Consider the following 20,012-nt stretch of genomic DNA (forward strand, 5'->3'; position numbering starts at 1 on the left):
TTCCAACTATCCCACCCCAGCTACTTCATTTACCCCCTTTGCTTCAGCTTTTCACTCCTTCAGCTGTACCACACTCTAAATCAACCCTTTCTTCTGGCTTCAACCTCAGAGTGGAAACCTGGAAGGAAGGACTGGAAGGAAGGGAAGGGGCATGGGGAAAAGTAAGAAGCTGGAGGCAGGGAAGGAAAACATTTCTAAGATTTTATTGAAGAAGGTAAAACAGATTTTCCAAATGGCTACTCAAAATTCAGCAGTTCTAATGTGCAAGGAGGGGAAGACCAAGAAACCACACAGCCACGTGAACACTGTCTGCATCACACTACAAGCAGCAAAGCCTCATTACCTCCCCTACTTAAAAACCCTTTACCTTGCTTCTGCCCCTTTCCTAAAACAAAGCCAAAGCTGAAATTTTGTCTGAAGGCACACTCCAAGCAGCACTGAACAACAAACACTGCACTAGCAGAGAACCACCCACCTCTTAAAATGTATGCATTTTACCTGTGTTCCCCTAATTTAATATGAATAAAAGCTACATTAATGAGAGTAGAGGGGGAGAGCTGGCAAAGGAGGGAAGGAAGAAGGTTGCAAGTGGGCAGCAGCAACTGAGAGATACAGCCTGAGGAGCATTAACGCCAAGCCTGGGGGTCAATTTGTAGGGATGTAGCTTTGCTGGTTGGTTATTTGCACAAGCTTATGGGCATGGGAAAACTGCAGAACACGGAAGGGGTACACATAACTCCTGTAATGGAAAATCCTGCCAAGAGAAACGCATCGTGGCCACCACCAGCACAGGCTGAGCACCAGCCTGGTGGGCATTCTCTTGTCCTCCAGCAAACAATGTCCAACTCCCACAATCCTGAAAAACACTGTTTGGCAACTGGATGGAGAAATAGAAAGGCCTCTTTCCTTTCTGTCAAAAGACAGGATTTAGTTCATTGGACTAAATCTCAGGTCTATCCCAGCTGCATCAATCCCAAATGAGTTGGAGACTGGAGAAACAGGTGACCAGATCTCCCTGGTGCTTCCTGAGAGCACGGTATACCAAGTAAGGAAGGACTTCAAATTGCTCGACACAGCTTGCTTTCTAGCAAAACAGCCCCAGTGAGGCAAGCAAAATATATCTATATTTTTATTTTCTTCCCCAATCTGAGCTTAAAACTTGGTTTCCACAGTAGGTAGGTAGGTAGGTAGATTAGATTAGATAGACAGACAGATGCAAGTGAGTTAGAGACACAGCCCCTGCTGTGATTTCAAATTACAAATTAAATGCAATGTGTAGCCTGGATAAGTTCAAGACTTGTGAAAGTTCAACGTAGTAGGAAATGTTTAAATTGTAAGGAAGTTTAAAGTAGGAAATTTAAATCATTAGGTCCAGCACTGTTACAGGAGATTTGAACAAAATCAAATAAAAGACTCAAGTTGCAAACTCAAAGAGAGAACAAATTATTGAAGAAACCTGATACAAACATACACCGGCAGCATTTCAGTATTAAACACAGCCCTGTGCAATTTAATAAGAGAATTAAAGATATATAAAAACTAATAAAGATGCAAAGAAATCCTTAGGTAACAGCCCTGGTATAAATTGATTAATATAAACAACACAATTCCCTAAAACTTCCCAAGACCCTTAAAAATATAGTACTTCAAGGCAACAATTTTCCTGATTATGAAAATAAATCAAATTTGTTTAAAAAAACCCAAACCAAACCACTAGCAAAACATCATATGAAAGCAAACTGGGGTGGGGGGGGGGAAACAGTCTCAAGTTTAGGTACCTAAAAACAGCCCTTAAAGTGATCCTCCCCTAAAGATATTTTGATCTTAGTCACATGTTTTTTCTACGGTATTTTTATTTAGTTTCCCTGTAGATAACTGCAAGGAGAGAATTGCTAATGTGGTATTCAATTAATTATTTGATGTCTCCCATCATAACTGAGAGAGGCATTAAGTCTGAAATATTACCAATAAATTTATTAGGCTCACCAGCCTCAGGGAACGTTCTCTCACACTCGCATATTCTTTCAATCACTTGCCAACTTTGTCACAATAAAAAAATCAAGTGAATTTTCTTAATCTTTGACACGAGTACTTCGATACTTACCTGCTTATCAACAAGCAAGCCTATACAATTGTAGTAGTAGATAAGAAAATGAAGTAAAATAAGAAGAGAAAATATTTGAGAATGTTTCATGATACATATGTGCTTGTTTACACAAAGCCAAAAAGGAAATAGATCTTTTACTACTCCTGGCTCATACTTTCACCCAAATCACCTATTTTTTCACTTTCATCTTACTGTTTGCAATACAAGTTTGGAAAATATACAGAAAGAGCAGCTCACACAACCACCTTTCCAAATAGTTACGTCTGGTTTGTTTTTGCAAGCTTAGACAGCATGAGTGAAGTTTCCAGTTAAACAGACCTGGGAATGTTATGGCAAGGCTTGCAGACCAGAGCAGAATAAATTCCAACAACAAATACACTTCTAATCACAAAAACTTATCGTACAAGTGTACCCACAACAAAACCACCTTCAGACCAGGGATCACTGGCACTGCAAACTGAGGCCTGGCTACGTGAAGTGGAACTGGATTCGGCTGGCCAAGGCACACACAGATAAGCACAGTAAGTGAAGACATAACAGCCAGATTCGCTCACACAGGGCCAATGCTGACCTGGGCTGTCACATCTACCTGCCAGGGAGACAGGCTGCCTCAGCAGTGGAGGCACCACTTCATCGACAGCTAGAATGTTAATAGATATCCAGCTTCTATCCTGGAATTTCATACAGCTGCAGCATCCAAAGGCTTTCACATTAAAAGCAAAACAAACCCCCAAAACATGAGTTTGCAATATTTTTTTTTCAGTTCTGAACTAACAGAATCAATGTATTTATTTATATACCAACACATGTGTTATAAAAAGATAAAAATGAATACCATTGCATGCTGAATTTGTACTAATAGGAAAAACTTTGGTAATGAGAAGCTGAGACTAAGCGTTAAAAAAAGAAAATAAATTTTAAAAAGGAATACTAACTCTATGAAGCACCTTGCTGTCAGTGAGAGGTAGAGCAAGTGTACAATTATCTGTTCAACACCACACTTTTGTTCCAGAAACACATACCACAACACCAACACACATCTGGGTCACCATCTTGCAACCTGTGTGGGCAAACCTGCACCCGTGTGCACCCCATGGCTCCTATGGGAACACGCAATCCGGATGGATTAGCAACAGTGCTGGGCACTAAACTTTCATAGAAAGGAAAGGCTTCAGCATTACATTATTACTCTGTGTAGCTTTTGATGACACACTTTTGATCATCTCTATCCACTTCAAGCCAAGGAATTCTCTTTATTCTGTGTCCAGAAGAAGTCAGACAGTTCACAACACACACACAAAAAAAACCCAAACAACAATCTCCCCCCCTCAGTAAATCACAACAGCTTTACGCAAAATTATTCAAAAAGAGGATTAAAATTATTTTAATGCCATCTTGCTGAAATACTGCATCCTTATTGACAGCGGCAAGGCTAAGCTATTATAGCAGCAACCAGCTGCTATAATTCACAGCTTCTTGATCCTTTCCAGAAGGTGAGAATTTGTCTTCACAGAAGCAACAGATGATAAGGCTTGAAAGACCGCTGAGTATCCAGGCACTCACCTGCCCCATGGCCAGACATCCAAAATAGTCCCTGCAGATAGCTCCTTAACTGCTGCTGCTGTTCCCCAGCACACCTCGTGCTTTTGTAGTAATTTAAGTTCAGAGCATCTTGCTCTGTCTCCCTTCCTCTCCACAGGCAGCCTTCACCACCTCCGAAGACCACGGCTCGCTCTCCCACCCAGCTTTTTACTCCCGACTAAACCAACTGCAATTCCTTTACTCTTTCCTAGACATGCAGCTATCTCAGTTGCTCTCTCATGGATTCTCTCCATTTGGTTCACAGCTTTTTTGTTTATATTTCTTAATTACTGTAACAAAATTTAAGAGATTGAAGGACTAAACAAGCAACAGCCCACAAAAAATGGTTCAGGTTAGTTTTCTACAGATTTCAACTTCTTCTAATCTCTTCCTTCACACTGTCACCCAACATCCCTTTGATTTTCACTTCCCCACTGCCTCCCATTTTTTTGAAATACCATCACAAAATTCCTTTCTAATTTACTTCCTAGAAGATACAATCTAATGGGTAATTAAAAATACAAAAGAAAATTTAGGAATAACTGTTCTCCCTTAACAGCTTCCATCCCATTAAAATATTTTGCTGCTATAATGCCTATGGGGCTTATCTTCAGTTGCAAGAGAATAACAAAAACAAACACTGAAAATTTATCTAAATAAGCCACAATATTTTGATAAAAGCTACCATGGTGCTATAGGACCTTGGAAACTTGCAGCAAAATACGTGAGATATTGCTCAGAAGTAAGTTTTGCTCTTCATTCTATGACTAGAAACTGTAATAATACCAGTATATGCCCTTCCTATTTCACAACATATTTCACATCAGCAAATTGCATTGGAAACACTATTACAACTCCCACCACAAAGTCCACCACTACCTCCAGTTGTTTATGCTTTTGAATTATTAGCAAACAAATATTAAAGAACATTAAAGTAAATAAAAATGAGAAAACAAACTGCAGCATTTACATATGATCAACTACATTAAATTGTAAATAAAATACAGAGTCATTTTTAAGAGGGGGGGAGCTGCTAAGTTTGTTTATAAAGGAGTCTGGTTCTCTTCCAAGTTTCACGTTCCAGCCTGAAAATAACTTCTTAAAACAGCTGTCAGTTTTTTGGGGGGAGGGAGAATGAACTACCAGCAAATATGGTCTTTCTTTAGAAGCACATGAGTTATCATGGGTAGTAGCTTGTGTTTCACTGAGAAAATTCAACTCCTATGCGGCCCCTAAAATCTGCCGTCAAGAATGTGAAAGAGCATCCAAAAAGAAAAACTAACCTCCACGGAAAGACACCAGCATCTGAGCTCACAAAATGGACAAGCACCATTCACCTCTGTGCTCAGAAGACCATGGGAACTAACCATCTCCCACTGGACCAAAAATCAGCCATTAATCTTCCTTTCACTTCAGGTTCTTTTAAAAGATTTTTTTTCCCGCCAACTAACTTCTTAGTTAAGTAGACTTAAAATAAAAAATTTAAAATTAAAAACTACAATGTATTTAAAAATTAAGTAATTGAAGCTCCAAATCTCATAACAGTATATTTTAAAGGCAAACGTGAAGGGGTTCAACAACCTATTCACTGTGCTGTAACATTCACATTAGCACTTACCTTTCAGACCGGTCTCTGCTGTCTTGGCTGTTAAAATGGCATGGCAACTAAAAATACGGAATTTTTTTTTTTTTGTACAATGTATACTGATAGTTCAAAAACTCCAGTTTCTCCACACACTGAGACATGCTCACAACAGAAAAAGTATTCACATAAACAGTCATGCTAAGTAGTCTCTGTATTCAAAAGAGTCAAATATTCACTGTATACTTTTATACACTTCTACACATGTTTTTACCATCTTGCAATTTACTTTGGGGAGAGCTTATTACAAATTAACAACAAAAACCATCTTGGGTATGCTATTGCTGCTGCTTTTTTCAACTCCAACATCCAAAAAGCTAAATTCTTTTTCAGGAAATGGCATGAATTGCCCCAAATGCTAGGCAGCTTCAGAAAACTTCAGACCATTAAAGAATCACCTCCTTCCTCCCAAATAGACGTCACTTAAAAATCCTCTCTCTTCCAGAACTACTGTAGCATTGCAGTAAGAAAGACAAATCATTATCTGTTTTGTATTAAAAAAAAAAAAAAAAAAGCCTACTGAAAAATATAGTTCCTGACAACTTCTCTAAGTCTCCAGCACAACATTTGGCTCCCACCGCAAACACAGGAACTGAAAATCAAACAAAAAGATGCAGACGAGCAACTGGAAAAACAGCGCTGATGACTATCTGCCACCCAAGCACAGGAGAGCAAAACAAACACCAGGCTGCAGGATTAGCATTACTGAGGAGATACAGGGGACGTTTGGCCTTACAAACGTTGCACCTAGGTATCAGTGAAGAGATTTCAAATGCTGCTGTGCTGAACTTGCAATTCTTCATCCTGTTTTGGAAACAACAATGCCTGGTGTCTCCACAGTCCCCCTATCTCTTCTCATCCTGATGTCTGAATACATCAGACATCTGATGTCTGATTTACCTTTTTAAGATCGCAAATTATTTTACAAATTATTTATACTGCCATACTAAAAAGGGAAAGTACAATTCTCCCCTCTGTTCCCCCTTACTTCAACATCGGGGAAAAATACTATGGGTGGGAAAATGTGGGACCATGATGGGACATAAGAAAATATTCCCATCTCAGCAGAAAAAGAATATTTGCAGACAAACAGCATCCAAGACAGAATTATCAAGCAATACACCCTGCGTCTCATGGAACAATAATATTAGCCTCCCACTATTTAGTCTGTTTAACTCAGCTATAGTAGCAAGCACCTGGATGTCTAGAGAAACCTCAAACAGAGTATTTTGGGAATCACTGTCAACAAAGCATTCTCACAGCTTCTTATCAATAAATGAAGTCGTTACCCAACCTCAGCAGGTACCAGCACTTCCTCTCTCGTTCTACCACAAATACATTTTTGAAGTGAGCACATGTATGACTGCTGGGGATTTAAACCTGGTTTTAGGAGCCACATAGTAGAACATACTGTAGAAATCCAGGTTTCAGCAGGCCAACACTTCATCATCACGTTTTTCAGGATGTGGCTGGTACGCTTCACTTTAAAAAAAACCCCGTACACTAGCAATAGAACAGGAAACTGAAGTAAACTATTCCAGAAGCTTTATTAGAGCAAGCAGGAACACCACAAAACACAAAGACACCTGACAACAACTATAACTGTAATTTGTTTAGGGATGATTTACCTCCTCTGGCAGATTGTTGAATGGGCACCTCAGAAAAATAATACATTCAGCCAGTCAAATATCTAGACAATGGGTTTTCAGGAATGGGCTACACAGCTACAGGTGAGGAGTTTATTCATTAAGAAACTAAAGACAGGGACTCTAGACAGAGTTTTCAAGCCAAGCACTTGGCTCACTCTTACCAAAGTATCCCTGTACAGGTAACACACCTTTAATCCACACTAGTTATTCAAATACCTGGTGATCTTTCCAGTTTGTGTACCGTGCCTGGGTGGTAGATTTTTATCCCCTGACAAGGAAAAGGAAGGAGTAAATACTAGAGTAAAATTTCATCCTTCATTTGTTATGGTTCAACTATGTATTAGTATAAAAATATCCAAATGTATATAAATCAAGACATTTATTTTAATCTTTCTTGAAATAAAAGGCATTTGGAAGGGAGTTTTCTTCAATTTATGAGACATGGCAAAGTCACATCACCAAAAAAAAAAAAAACTACACTCAGAAAATCAAAACTATTTCTTTATCCTACAAGACTCTAACAGAGCCATTACCAACTCAAGCGCAGGGATGGGATCCTTGCTAGTTTTGCTAGATTACGGCCCAACACTGAATTTCAAGCTGCTACCTCCTCCTTTCCTTGCTTCCACAATGCACACCCCCTCTGCCATGTGGGGTGGAACAGCACATCTGGAATAAGTTATCGGCAGTACCAGCTCACTGCTTTCTGCTTTCACTGTGCGAGAGTGAACCTCGCTGGGGCTCCTCATCAACCAAGAAGCCCAGGTAGCAGCAGAGACTTCTTAATTCAAGCCCGCTCCTTGTCTGAGAAGCGCCTCATTCTATAAATCAAGAACAAAGGATGAACCCTTTCAATGACCACCTAATATCAGCTCCACTTCACTGGCTAACTTTCCATAAGATCATCTTCTTCTAACAGTCATTGCAGCAGAGTTGTAATTTTACGTATGCATTGAAAGGGCAAGAAAAACTCTTACAAATACTCTCAGCCATCCTTCTGATCCCAAAGTCTGTACTTATAGCTTCAACTCTTGTATTTTGTGTTCATTTTATACTGCATCACAGCAGCAGGACTTTTAGAACACCATTTTGATTTACTTATATTTGTGAAAGTCATATGCTACATTTAAAGCTGTCTTACTTAGATAAACTATAGACATTATGAGTATATATTAAATGCAGTTCCTGAATCAAGTATTATGTATTTCTCCCACACAGACTGTTGTGTTACCATAAAGTCCCCAAGATAACATTTAACACACACACACTCACATTACTTCCACAAATTGATAATTCTGCTATTATTTCTTTTTTATAACACTTAGAAAACACTGTGCCTGATCAAAAATGTCTACCGGATGGTCTGATTCATTTTGAGTATCTGATTACGGACACAAAAATCATTACCAACAGCAAACAGCCACAACCAAAATGTCTCTATCTCCAAGCAGGGGTAAGCAACAAAGCATAATGGTTGTCCCAGTGTTTCATCAGTGCTCAGAAACCAGCACCTTCCTCTCGGTAGCCTTTTACATTTAAAAAAAGACCAAAAAGTCATCCTTTATCTCCCTTTTTTTCCATCCCCTACATCAGACAAAGCCAGAGGTCATAGGCTCAGTTACCACGAGCACGCAGGTCGTATTCAAATGCACCTCCACTATAGCAGCGACCTTTCCAGATTTCCTGGATTCCAGGTCTTCTGACAAAAGATTTTCCTCTTCCAGAGCTGGCTTCCTGCAAGCAGCGCTGCCAAGCTGGGCAGATCCCATGCCGTACTGAAGCAATCACAGCCAAAGACACACATGCTCTGACAACCTCCTTTAGGTGCGGCTCCCACCTTCTATTATTATCAAAAGGTAGGTTTTATCGTGCTCCCGATTAAATACAGATAGCTAAGCCAAACTTTTATTAAAAAATGCCACCCATTTGATGAACATCTGGTTGTTCATGCCACAAGAATTAAGCACGATTAAACATGATTCAAGCACTTGATTATTCAAAAATTATGGACTGCAGAGAAAATTTGGAGTATTTTTATGTAAGAAACATCCTAAGGATGCACATACTTACTGAAATGCTATATATGCGCATATATATGTATGTATAAAAGCAAACAGCAGCTTTATATAATTAAGATTTTTTGACTTATTTGTGGAAAACTATCATCAAATACCAAATTAAAGTATCCGACACAGGTAAGAAAACATGATTTTAGTGAAGACTAGCAGACCTTTTGTTTACTTCTGTATCCACAGCAAATTCCAGTAGCAGCAATGTTTCAAAACCTAAGACGTATATGTTATTTTAACATCCTCAGCAGAAAAATTCAGTTACTGATCATTATGGAGTCCAGAACCTGGGATGAGGTGTGGGGTGTGTGTGTGTTTCTCTTAAATGGCTTATTTGGATTATGAAACAACTTACAATAAATCTTCTCATCCTCATGTGGTATTTTTAAAAATGCTCTCTGCTTCTAGGTAATGCCACATTCCCAAGCAGCAAGTAAAACATTTAAATATTGTTCATATTGTCTCATTAGTAACTTAAACATATGAGAGAGAATCTCTTTCATAAACTCTATCTCAGGCGCCAGGTCAGTCCCAAACAGGGAGTCAGACAGAGCAAACCAAGTAAAACCCTTCTGCTTTCCTACATATTGTTATCAAATCACAACCAAGTTTTTAAAAGCTGGAAATAGATAGGAAAGGTTACAAAAGTCTTGGATCAAAGTCTGATTATCTGCTGGTGTAATTTCACTGTGGGCATGTGTGACACTGCAAAGTCTTCATCTTTCTTCTGGAAGCCTGGCCATTTCTTCTCTCAGTGCAGTCCAAACGAAGACCTCCTAGAAACAGACAGCTCTTACTAAGCATCACACTAAACACAGGAAATGTGGAGCTCATGTTGTACCCGTTCTCTTTGCAGATAATGCCCTTACAGGAACTATTCCTCATGACATTCTGTCTTTAACACCTGTCCTGTCAGGCCCTGAGCATTTCCAAAAGATTTATCTGTTGTACTTTTGTCCAAGTCAGTCAGAGGCTAAAGACACTTAGTACCTTACAGGATGGACATCACATGTCCAATAAACAAGAGTGTCCTGGTTTCAGCTGGGATAGAGTTAAATTTCTTCGTAGCAGCTAGTATGGGGCTATGTCATGGATTTTTGCTGGAAACAGTGGTGATAATGTAGAGATGTTTTAGTTGTGGCTAAGTAGCGCTTACGCTGGTCAAGGACTTTTTCAGCTCCCCGTGCTCTGCCGGGTGCACAAGAAGTTGGGAGGGGGCACAGCCGGGACAGCTGACCCAAACTGACCAACGGGATATTCCATACCGTATGACGTCATGCTGAGCATATAAGGCTGGGGGAAGAAGAAGGAAGGGGGGATGTTTGGAGTAATGGCGTTTGCCTTCCCAAGTAACCGCTACGCATGATGGAGCCCTGCTTTCGTGGAGATGGCTGAACACCTGCCTGCCCATGGGAAGTAGTGAATGAATTCCTTGGTTTGCTTTGCTTCCGCCCGCAGCTTTTGCTTTACCTATTAAACTGTCTTTATCTCAAACCATGAGATGCCTCACTTTTACTCTTCTCATTCTCTCCCCCGTCCCACCAAGGGGGAGCGAGCAAGCGGCTGAGTGGTGCTTGGTTGCTGACTGGGGCTAAACCACGACAGTCCTTTTAGCACCCAACGTGGGGCACAAAAGGTTTGAGATAATGACAGATTTGACTGGAATGTGCTAGATGGAATTTATAGTTGTTATTGCTATTTAGCTATGAATCGGCAGGCTTCTGTGCTTGCTATGGGGCTCGCCTGACTTACTGTATATACATACACTGTATGCCTTAAAAACTGCGCTCATTAGTGGTGCTTTTTGCTTTCGCTGCTTGCTGTCCTGCTTATCACCTTACCCTGCCGTGCCTGGGAACATTCTGATAAGAGCAATGGCCAGGCGCCTGGGCTGGCAGATGGCCAGGGCCCAGCTGCTGTTTCTGTGCTGCTGTACTGGACAGGCTGGAACTCCAGTGTGAACTCAAGTCAAAGGGACTGTGACCTGTGGATGAGTCCATGTGGGAGGAGGACACCCCGAAGCATCTGTGGCTGTGTATAAGCCCATGCCAGAGCAGGTATATCTCAAAACATCTGTGGCCTTGGTTATTTCTGTGCCACAGCAGGTACACCTCTGAGGCAATTGTGGCCCAAGGATATATCCATCTTGGAGAAGGTACACCTCAAAGTGTCTGTGGCTGTAGATAAGTCTGTGCTGCAGCAGGTACACCTTGAAGCATCAGTGGCTGTGCATGAGGTCACGCCAGAGCACCTCAAAGTGCATGGCCACGGATAAGCCCACAACAGAGCAGGCTTACTTCTGGAGGGACTGCAGCCATGGGCAAGGCCATGCTGGAGCAGGTTTACTTCTGGAGAGACTGCAGCTGTGGGTAAGGCCATGCTGGAGCAGGTATATCTCTGAAAGCATTAAGGCCCATGCAGAAGGCCACGCTGGAACAGGCACACCTCGAAGCGACTGTGGCTCTGGGTAAGTCTATGCTGCAGCAGGTGTATCCCTGGAGAGACTGTGGCTCCTGGGTAAGGCTCCACTTGGAGCAGGTACAACCCTAAAGGACTACAGTCTGTGGATAAGTCCAAGCTAGAGCAGGGGCAAGGGGAGGAGTTCGTTACAATGTTAAACCTGATTGGTCTGGTCCAAATGGACCGGGGTGGAGACTGTAATGGAAATACCTTTAAATTGTTGTAGCCTAGGATTTGAGTTACATGTTATGGAAATTACACTATAGCAGAAACCCCTTGTTGCTAGCCAGGCTGGGAGCAAGGGGAGGAGTTCACTGCAATGTTAAAACCTATAACCTGGCCCAAAGGGGCCAAGGGTGAAGATTGTAATGGTTCTACCTTTAAATTGTTGTAACCTGTGATTTGAGTTGCATGTTGTAGGAATTACTACAGCAGGAACCACCCGAACCAATGGAGGACAAGCCTTTAAAGAAGCAGTGCAAGTGCAGCAGTGACCCGACCTGAGCTGGCTTTGGTGCCCAGTAACTCCACGCAACACACCACCTCTCCAGTCCTGAGTGACCACAACAAGAGATGGAGCCCAAAGCCATGGACTAAATGATATCTGTGTATTTTATCAAAGGATGGGAAGCGGGGCTGGAGGTTAATGAGGTTGTATTGGATAGTGTGGAACCTGAGCATGATGTAAATGGTATGGAATAAAGCGTGGATACAGGACAAAGAGTTAAACAATGCAATTTGATTCCAAGAACTACTGGGACCAGCTATGCAAAAGCTCCTGCTTACTAGGGAGGCCTTTTGAAAAATAGCATACCTAATGTAATACCCCTTAAAGAAAACAAAAAAATTACCTTCTGTTCTGTATATTAGGCATGTGCATCTACGTCAAACAAAGCTGCACATTTAAAAAATAACAAGATTCCATTTCTGACTCAAATATCCTTGTCTATCTCATGAATGTAAAAAATTAAGCATCCAGTATCAGAAGTTTTCCCATGTTTGCTGTAGGCTGAATCAATATTTAACAGCATGTTTGATTTCAATTATAGACTTTTTTTTTTTTGCTTATTGTGCAGTTAAACACAGTCAACCAAACCACCACCATTTTGGCTCTTAAAACATACGAGTAGCTGTTAATATTATTTCAGTCTTTCTCCTCCTCCCTCTCTTTTCAGGAGGAAAAAAACGGAATTTTTCTAGTAAGGCCCATAAATTAACAAGACCAGAAGAAAAGGAAGTTTTTATAGACTTAGTTATAGACAGCTGGATGTGGATGCATTTCATCTCTTTCCGCGTGGCCCTCTGCTCCCTTGCAATGAGAGGTTTAAGGAATCACATGGCCAGCAGGAACCTTCCAACCCACAATGACATCCACACAAGTGAGTCTGAGTTAACTTCAGCTGACAGCTGAAGGGGGCTGGGGCGGGGGGAGGGAGCAAAAGGAAAGCAAGTTGCGGTTTGACTAGTAGAAATTCAAGATGTTACATGTATAGCAAAAGACATTTTCCTTTGTCTGCATGTTCCTGCATACATTAAAGCAGCAGACAGAAGGAAAGGTCCATTAGCAAGCTAGTGGACTTCATTCCACTAGCTCCTCTGCCCTGTTCCAATTTTGAGATTTTATAAGTAATTATATTTTATTACAATAATGTGATTTCTAAATTTATCGAGTCAAGGTGAAGACAACAGCTTTAGAATTGCAACAAGAGGAACAGTAAGTGCTATCAGTGAAATAAACACAATACAATCATTGTTATTTATATGGTTTGCTAAAACTTCCAACATTAAGTTACTGTAACAAATATGAAGCCAAAAGATTTTCAGGCAATTGTAAAGGGCATTTTGAGTCTGAGGGATGCTAGCTGAAGAAATATACCTAGAATGTTTTGTTCCTTCAGAGTAATTTCAGAACTGTGAAAAATATCTATCCGTAAAGCCATACATCTAGTAGGCCTATTGCTCTAGGTTAAAACATTTGGGAAACAAAAATGAAAGAAAATATCCATTTGATGAAAACAATTTGGCTTGGAAGGGCAGTACAGATTTCTGGTACAGTCCAACACTGACAAATGCCTAGCAAGATAAGCCTAACCAGCCAAACTGTCCTATTGCCTGAGACAGTCCCAGTGCCACCACACTGTAGCTGTATCACTACAGTACAATGTCCAGTCTGTACTTCTCCAACTGCCACTTTATACTTTCACAAATTATTACTTGGGAGAAAGCAGCTACACTTGCAAAACCTGCATGACTTTGTTTTAAATCAAGCTCCAACAATTTCCTACAAACCCATGAAAGAGCCATCACTATTATGCAAACTTATATAACGGGACCTGTTAAAATGAGATAATGAGCCTCTATCGACTAGCTGATTTTTTTGCAATGCAACTCCCACTGGAGGTTAAAAATTTAAAGCCTAGGAATTTTTCCTTTTTCCTTTCTTTTCAAAGGACAGAAACGAGATTGAAAGAATCTAAAAATAGCAGAGAACTTTCAAGTGTCAGCTGTAATGGAAAGAGGAATGTCTGTCTCTCCTTACAGAGCCAGGAAGGATGGAGGGAGCTTGTGATTTAGGATCGAGAGAAACAGCTTACACACAAACTGTAGATGGTAGAAAATAATTTTAATTTACTATTTTAGTAATATTCCAGGACAACCCAGAGCAACTTGAAATCCAATGAAACTGCACTTTGTTTTAAAGTGGCGAATGTAAATTCTTATATACCTTGCCTGCCAGAAGGAGTAGTGAAGTACATATTGTGAAATAACTGCAAAAGAGTTTAAAACAACCCATTCAAATCATGCATCCTCCTCATGACAGAAGATGAATAAAAATTATGTGTCTTTGACTTTGTTTTGTCTTTTCCATCAATCTTTTCCCCCCTAAAAGCCACAGTGTCAAGGCTTTTATTTAAAGAAGTTCTCTTGCATTTAAATAGGCCCTCACCTACCTCTGAAGATTTACTGACGTAAAAGGAAAGAAGGAAGACGAGAGCTTGGATTTGATATTCGTAGGGTACCTGTTTATGTTGCAGCCCCTATATTTTAGGTAGACAAAGAAACATAGATGAAGGACTCTGCAGATGACAATCACTGCATGCAGCAGAAGCCATGGCGTCCCTCCAATATTACAGGACCTTGGATTTCAGTGCTTATCTTCCCCATGTTGTAGAATAAATCTCCACTCCTGCCATCCTCGCTTCAACTCTTGTTGGATGCAAATGTCTTAAGGTCTATTGAAAACAATACTACACTCTGCAGTGCTTACACAGGGCTTAAACAGGCAGAGCTGCAACACTTTACAGCCAGACTGTCAGTACTGCCTTGACTTCTTTGTTAGTGTCAGGACACACCATAAATTGAAACCGGAGCCCACGCTGTTAAACGAAGTATATGGTTAGAGTCAGTCTCCATCCTGTACTAAAGCAGAGAATCCTAGGTAGATACTAACTATGCTTATAAATTATTTTTCACTGTGTGCAGTCAAATTAGCCCTTAAGTATGTTATCAAAACTCAAAGCCTCAAAAGCCAACGTCCAAGTTTCCTTTAAATAACAGAAACAGCTTAAGTCTGACTATTTCTTAATTGAGCTATCTTTCTACTTGATCTTGCACAAATACAACCAAGAGCAACTCAACAAATCTTCCTCTAAATTTGGAGAAATTGTAACCTTCCTGTAGAGATCACAAAACCTACCTGGCAGTAAAGCTGATTAGTACTAATGGACAAACACATAGGCTTACTTTCAGAAAGAGTTGTGTCATAGCTCATAAAATATTTGGAAAGCTCAATAATCACTAGGTTTTCATACAAAGTTCCTTCCTTTGTTTTTAGCCATGAAACACATCTTCACCAAGTGAAGACTTGACAAGAACCAGGTTGAGCAACTATATTCACTATTTACCTCCTTTTCTTTTTGCTATTACATGGTAAAATTACAGATCATGTCAAAATGTTAAATCAATGTAGAATTTACATCTTCCTGGCAATATGCCTTCATGCAAATTACTTCTAATTTTAATTCTTCATCTGTCACTGAATATCTTCATTTTTTAAATACAGGAGTGCAGTCAACCTGCGTATGATATTTTATTTTCAGTCTCACACTTGAAAATAAGATTGCAAATCACTACCTCAATAACAACAGTTAATAGGTCAGATTATGTAAAATTGATAAGCTGACTATTCACTAGCATTTTCTACCTCAGTCACTCAGAATTTTGTTTTGTGGGAAGGGGAAATACATACACATGCTTACTCCATTACCACTGGAAAAAAAAATTACATTTGTTCTATATATCCGCTGTTGCCTTACTGTTAGATTAGTATCGGAACACATGAAATCCAGAATTAACATGTCTGTCACAAATGAGTTCAAGAAATAAGAAGCCGTATCTAAAGATTTATGTTTACTGAATGTGACGAAACTAGAGGTTGAATGGGAAGACCTACACAGCAGCTTCGCAAGGCACAAGACAAGCAGTCTAACCTCCTGCACCCACCCCAAAAACACTCACTAGTTAGAGACTAAAGCTACTCCTAGCCAAGCCACAGGGCAAAGCTGAATCTGTGCAGAGCTGCCTGCTGGCACCAGCACGAGCCTTCTAGATTTACACTACGTCCAACAAGCTGGGATCAGAAAGCTAAGGAAAACTTTCATCTTATCCTTCTTCTACATATGAACTTTCAGAAGCACATGATAGCCACAGGTCCTCTAAGCACAGGTCTGGTACAAGACAGAAGATGGGACAGGCAGGGAAGACTTTGTTGCTGTCAGGGTGCAATCATGGTCTTCCCATGATCAGCCACAGAGGGGAGGAAGGGAAGAAAACTTCAATGACTTCTCTCTTCATAACCTTACCCGAGACTTTTGTCTTTCAGGAACACCCGCACCGTGTTCCCTGTAACCCCAACCTGAAGCAGCAGCAGAGTATCAGGTCACCAGGCAGAGCTGTACCCCATGATCTGTCAAGGGAAGAGCATCCCATTGGTCACAGCCTGGCACCATGTAAAGAGCTAGGCTATTTCTGGAGAAATAGCAGCCTTACCTTATATTAAAATATTTCAATATTGAGCAAAATGGTGACTTTTATAACAGATTTGCTTTATTAAAAAATGTTTAACAGTAAAGCCAATACTAAAAGAAACATAGAGAACAGTGAAAGACTATTCTGTAAGCTGCAGATCTTTGAGCTGCTTTATCAGAAGTGGCCACCAGTTACCACAGGACTTGGTTTGGTTAGCCAGGTGACAGACTACACAAGATCCACTTATGGTTTTTTATCCACAATGAAGCAAACAATAAAATCAGAAAGAAAAGCATGTCTGTATCTTCCAGGGCTTCTAACTGAAACTCAGCAATAAAGCCATTCCTTGAGGCAAACAGAACAAGGAGGTGTCTTGCTGCAGAAAGTTTGGGAATTATTTCAATGGGAACTTCAATAACAGTGACTCTTCTTAAAGTATCAGCATAAAGACAAATGCCCCAAATGAAATCATGGCTCTGCTGCACTATGCTCTGTAAACAGAGAACGCATTCTTGCCCAACATGCTTACATATTTTGAACACTCAAAAAAAGATGCTGGTGACCCTGGTATTTCTGGAAGAGTTGCTGGCTGGCTGGCAAATAGCAATATTGTGACCTCCTAAGTAACAAGAAAGAGAAATGCAAACAACCAAGAACAGAGCAAAACAAAAATATTTCCATAAGCAGAACTTTTTATATCCTGAGGTCTCCAGAGTTCAGAAGGGACACATTGACATGTATTATGTATATCTCATGGTCTTCAATAAATGTATTTGCTAGGAAGCTCAGCAAGATAACAGAAAAAGTGAATTGCCTCAAATCCTGTGGACCTCAAAAAAATCACCACAATATTGCTCTCCTACACTCCCCTCACATCCGAGGGGGTCAGGTGCTGTGAAAACAGATGGCCTAAGCAATCTTAAAACAAAGAGTGGTCAGAAACTGGGAAAAACATTGTAAGGTCATCAATGGCTTGCTCTCTTTGATTTGTTTTAGGTACTATCTACTTAATTCAGAAGTCAGAAATAGCAGGAAACTACCAGGGCCCCACTTCTTGCAATAAGGAGCCAAGGAAGCAAAGGAAGAAGAAAAAGGTATTTCTATCCTAAGATTTCAGTGAACCACAAAAGAGCACAGGGAAAGAAAAATTCAGTTTTGCCTCATCTACGCCAAAAAACAAGGAGCACAGCACTAGCACAACTCAGGGTATATCTGCACTAGTATTTCAAATGGAAAGGGGAGCACAGTTTTGAAGCAGATGGCCCAATTCACTCCTATGTTCCCTGCTTTGGTGCACACCTTAAGCTGCACCTGGATCCCTTCTGGGTGAACCAAGCCAAGAGACTTGCTCCAGGAGCACCCCAAAGTCCTGAATTGTGCATAACATGGGCACCAAGTCCTTGGCATCTCCCATTTTGCTCTATAAAAAGTTTACTTGATCATGTTGACTTAGCCTCCAGAAGATAGCTATGACTTCTGCAGCAACTCCCTCAATTAAGAGATAATACACTAGACATACAACAAAAAAAATAGGATATCATTAAGATACCAAAGGTTTAAAGGAAGCTGAGAAATGAAGTACCAGTAGGGAAACAAAGCTTATGTCTGTTATCTCCACAGCATTTTCCTACTTGAAAAGAGTATGATGTATGACATAATTAAATAACCACAACAAAATTCCTATCAACAAATTTGGGGGGAAAATAGTAAAGCAAAGCTTCCTAACAGCACCTCCGTTACAAAACGGAGCAGGTGCTTGGCAGGGGACAGTTAATTAAGAGGTGAAATCTGTTTACTCCGTTAAATCTCAAAGCTGCTCCTTAACAAAACGCTCCCTGTAGCAGGTTCTAGACACCAGCCTGTGGCACTGCTGTTAGAATGCTTTTATCATTGCCTCCCCCCCCCCAATGCCATTTACCTATCAGCCAAGTAATCTGACTGCAGAACAAAGTACTCATGAAACAGGAAAACACGGGCAGCTCTGTGGCACCCAACATGTGCCCCTGAGGGTCCGGGAACAGGAGGGAAAGGGACTATGCGTGCCATAGACCTGCGGATAAAGGTCATCACGGCATAGGTCTGCTTTGTTTAAAAGTACACACAGACCCTGATTTCTATAACTATATGAGACATTGATAAGAAATGGAAGCTAATTACAGTTCCACAACAAAATACAGAAGGGAAAGGGAAAAACACCCTGACTCATATTCCTCCTTAAAGCAATTCTTACCACATGATGTTCCAGCTGATTTCACAGCTAGGTTTCAGGGTAGGCAGAGACCATCAAAACGTCAGTCCACAAAGCATACTTCATCTTATCTAGATTGCACCTCAGTTTGTTCATCTGTAGAGTCCTGGCCAAAGCAGGACCTGTGAAAGGCATTCAAAGCTGCAAAAATCTGAACCACTGTACTGACAACATGCAGCAACCTATCCCTCTCGCAATAAATGAAACCAAGGACAGAACAGAAGTCTGAGAAAGACCATGAAAACCACTCCTGGCATGGGGTATAATTGCTCTACACAGGGCTCTTGTGATCTCCTAGAACATATAAACAAATAAATAAAAATACTTAAGAGCAGTACCAGCAGTCTCCACAAGTAAGTTCATGTCATTCAATGATTAATGGTATTGAGTACAGTTATAAATTTAGCAAAAATGCTTAGTTTCATTTGTTGCTACAACACAGCCCTCATGCTGCATGAGGCTGTAAAGGTAGATGGAGGAGGAAATATCACAGGGCTGTCTCTCTACAACCTGTGCCATTTCTTTTCACCAGAACAGCAAGATTCAGCTAAGAGTAATGGAGAGATGATGTCTGATCCTTTTTTCTTGAAAGCATACTTCCACCGAAATATATCAGTGTCAACAGTTATTAAAGAAATTAACTGAATTTGTATTTTTAGAAGCTAAACAGAAAGCCAAAGCCCAGGGACACGCATCTGCTCCAGTTCTATGGCTTCCAGCCACCAATGTCACTGTCGATATTTTTCCTCCCCGTAAGCCTCTCATTTCAGCCCTGTTGCCATATGCATGCGGACAGCCAGCTCACCAAAAATAAGTATTTGTGTCACGTCAAAACAAGCACCTGCCGCAGGCAAGTGGCCTGCCATTCCCTCTTCCACCCCTGTTTTGCAATACTCTCCCCCCCATCCCCGTCCTTACTCACTGACCTTTCTACAACCATCCTGGCCTCGTTTTGTATTTGTTGCAACAAATATCTCCTTCCTCCATCACAATGCTGTCCTATGACTCCTTTGGTTTCTTCCACTCTATTTTCCATGCTTACTTTATAAAACTGGGTACACTTATCAACAGAACAAATAAACTCACATAGCATAAAAGGGTTTGCAACATATTCCGCTCCCATTTTTATTCGTCTGCTCCCCACCTTGGACTACAAGCACTGCAGACAACCATACCTCTGCGAGACAAAGGCACAGCAGTAGAGACAGCTTTTACTAAAGAGACAATT

The 20,012-nt window shown here is 40.6% G+C and overlaps 1 protein-coding gene across 3 annotated transcripts in view; it reads right to left on the reverse strand.

Annotated features, from left to right (window-relative positions):
- Nucleotides 1–20,012, reverse strand: part of ADCY9 (adenylate cyclase 9) — a 94,561-nt gene that overhangs the window by 71,162 nt on the left and 3,387 nt on the right. The gene's annotated exons all lie outside the window — the stretch shown is intronic.

The sequence above is a fragment of the Phalacrocorax carbo genome, chromosome 10 (assembly GCF_963921805.1).
Source record: "Phalacrocorax carbo chromosome 10, bPhaCar2.1, whole genome shotgun sequence".
NCBI classification, from domain to species: Eukaryota; Metazoa; Chordata; class Aves; order Suliformes; family Phalacrocoracidae; genus Phalacrocorax; species Phalacrocorax carbo.